We start from the raw sequence: 3,490 nt of genomic DNA, 5'->3' as shown, positions 1-3,490 counted from the left end.
AGTAAGTTAAAATTAATAACTTTAATATGTTTGATATTTGACCGCATCTAATATTTTTATAGTGTATATCTAATCAACATCAAGCTAACAAATTGTTTTTGCAATTTTTATGAATGTTATTTGGTTTACTACGCAATAAATTAATACAATAGCAATTGTAAAAGAAAGAAAAATAAAAAAAATGTTTAGGCGGGAACTAAAACAGTAGGATGCAACCCCTTTAGTACCGGGTGGTAGGTATACCCGGTACTGAAGGGATGGTTTTCGTTTCGCGCGCGCACACCTCACCCCCTTAGTACCGGGTGGTAGATACACTCGATACTAAATGGGGGGCCTTTAGTACCAGGTGTTGCCACCACCCGGTACTAAAGGGCATTAGTACCAGGTGAGGTTCTTGCCCGGTACTATGAGGGTTAAAGTGATGGCGCGACCTTCGTCCCCAACACTTAGCGCATTCTCCACACCACGCACCCCCGTCGCCATCACCGTCTGCCACCACCGCCCCACCTCGTCTGCCGCCACCGCCCTGCATCGTTCGCCGCCGCCCCGGCTCGTATGCCCTCATCGCCGCCCCCGTCAACTGACGCTGCTACCGCCTCCCCCGGCCCGTCGACCGCCACGCGCCCTCACCGTGACGCCACCACCGTCCCCCACTCCGCCACACCGGCTCCTCCCCTGGCCCGACATTGCCATCAATCACTCCGTCGGCTCCTCCCCCAGCCTGACCCCGCCGCGCCCCCTCCACGCGACTGCACGCGGCCGGTCGTGAGCTCGCGTCTTCACCGCTGATGCAAGCCCGCGGCCCGGCTGACGTCATCTTTTTTTTCTTTTTTCTTTCTACGGTATATGAAATTAGCTAGAAATTGTAGAAAAAAATGTTAAATTATCTAGAAAATATAGAAAAATTCTTGAAGTAGCTAGAAATTATAGAAAATCCTATTAATTCTTAGAAATGTATAAAAATAAGTGAAAGTTACATTGATACTTTTAGAAAATTCTATTAATTCTTGAAGTAGCTAGAAATTTTATGATGTTGTCATTCATTGTTACAAAATTCATCAAATAGTTCAATCAATTATACAAATGTCCAATTCACTGTAAATATTTTTGTAGTCAATTACTTTATAAGTGTTTCATTCTCTTTTTGTCATTTTCTAGCAATTCACTGTAAATATTGTTGGTAGTCATTTATTCTAACAAAATTGTATTATATTTGTCATTTATATTGTAACAAATTGTATAAAGGTTGTCATTTATTGTTACAAAATATATTTAATATTAGCAATTGTATAAGTGTTTCATTCTTTTGAAAATGTGTAAGTATTAGTCATTCATTTTGGTAGTCATTTATTCTAACAAAATTGTATAAGTTTTAGTCATTCTTAGATTAAATCATGCTATTTCTTAGAATAATTCTTTTTATATTATACTAGTTACAATGGCACGATCAGAGGACGAGCAGTCCCGATTGGACGAGGAATACCTAATGAAGTTGATTGTTGAAGGTGGCATGAATGATCAACCAAACGAATAGGTCGATCACAGCTAGACTGACATCTACCTCAACATGTCTGTTGATGGCAATGAGGAGCAACCAATTGCTGAGGAAGGCAACGATGGGCAACAAGGCGAGATATAGCAATTATTATATGTAAACATGATTTGAATTCTCTACTTATCAAGATTATTAGAATTAATAGTTCTTTCGTTTTTCAGCCATCTGGATTGAGCAGCAGGCCTAAACGGAGATGAGGTAAGAAGAAGTTAGAGGGCCGTATCATCATCACAGAAATTGATGAAGATGGTGAACCAATTGCTCCACACAATGCTAAGGCCAAATTGGTAAATCAAATTGGGTTTCTTGTTAGAGATAACATCCCAATAAGCCTTCAGAATTGGAAAAGCCCTGAAATCAATGATAGCGTCGCTTCCACAAGCACAGTCCCCATAAGCGTGGTCCTTGAGCGAGAGAAGGAAATGATATGGGATCAGATAAAAGAAAACTTCACGTTCATAAGTGTAGATGAAGCAAAAGTGAAAGATTGGAGCTTCAAGAAGGGTGCAATTGCTTTTCAGGCGTACAAGAAGAACCTGAACAAAGACTACATAAAGAAGGGTCTTACACCAGTTTTCACGAAACACCTGAAGTTAAGAGATCACTGGGATTCGTTTGTGCAGTTCAAGTAGTCGCAAAAGAGAACTAAGGCAACTCAAACCAACACCGACAATGCTCAGAAGAAAAAATACTTTCATCGTCTTGGGCCAGGAGGTTACAAGAAGGGGCTCATGAAATGGCAGAGGATGGAAGATGACATAATTGCTAGGGGAATAGTACCACAGACTCTCGAATGGCTGGAGCGAGCAAAGAATTGGTATTATGCTCATGGCTGCACGCTCAATCCCGAAGATGGATCATTTGTGTTCGGCCAAGAATTAAGGGAAGCGGCTACAAGGCTTATTGACTTAATAAAGGCAACGGCTGAAGGATCTTTTGTGCCTGACTGAGAGAAGGACGAACTGACTATGGCATTAGGTACTCCAGAACACCCTTGATGTTGCTAAGGCAAAGGAGTAATTCCATGGAAATTTGTCTTTCGTGAGCATATTGATTCATACAGAAGTCGCCAAAGAAGTAAGGCTAAACACGCACAACAGCTGTGAGAGTTTCAAGAACATGTAGCATTGATAGAGGCAAGAATGGAGGAAGCAATCGATCGGCGTGTGGCTCTAGCTCTTAGCAAACAAGCTAGTGAACAAGCAGTTGTAGTATCAGGGGCTAATGTCGATGTAAGCCCCTCTCAGCGTCGAAGCAGCATCGCTTCCACGGAAGACCCAGCTGGAGGATCTTTAGGACAACCAACGCCACCCCGTGGATGACATCACTAGGAGAGCCCCTTGTGAGCTTGTTACTCCCGTGAAAAACAAGCTCATCGTGGTGGCTTATGGTGTGGCTGAACAATCAACACAAGGCCAAACAATTCATGGCGTGGAGATTCCAGCTCGCAGTTATGCCAAAGTTGGGGTGGATCGAGTGGTCGACGGTTGGGATGACCTAGAACTGGAGATCCCTGGAAAAGAATCTAGGAGAAGCCATCAATGGTTGGATTCTACGGCCCAAGCGCTACATAAGGATTACGCAGCCGAATCCCTCGACCTTGGGATCATCTCCTCAAGGCTCAAGGGCAAGATCACCTAAGCCATCTGCTAGGGCACCCTCTCCACTATCAGACAGAGATCCTAGGATGAATCCACCAGCTAACAGGGATCCTAGCATGAGTTGACCTCCCCCTGTTACGAGCAAGGCTACACGAGGAACGACGTCTTCAATTTTGCTTATTGTGGCTACAAAGAAGCAGAATAAGTCAAAGGAGAAGCAACCAGAGCCCAGGAAACCATCTAATATGACTGATGCGGAACTCCGTAGTAGTTGATGCTGAGGTTAAAGCTCACTTCGCACCAAAGCCTCCCGTCAAGAAAGATCCACCAGTTG

The sequence above is a fragment of the Setaria viridis genome, chromosome 8 (assembly GCF_005286985.2).
Source record: "Setaria viridis chromosome 8, Setaria_viridis_v4.0, whole genome shotgun sequence".
NCBI classification, from domain to species: Eukaryota; Viridiplantae; Streptophyta; class Magnoliopsida; order Poales; family Poaceae; genus Setaria; species Setaria viridis.
The sequence above is the reverse complement of the archived record's forward strand: the minus strand, read 5'-3'. Positions refer to the sequence as shown.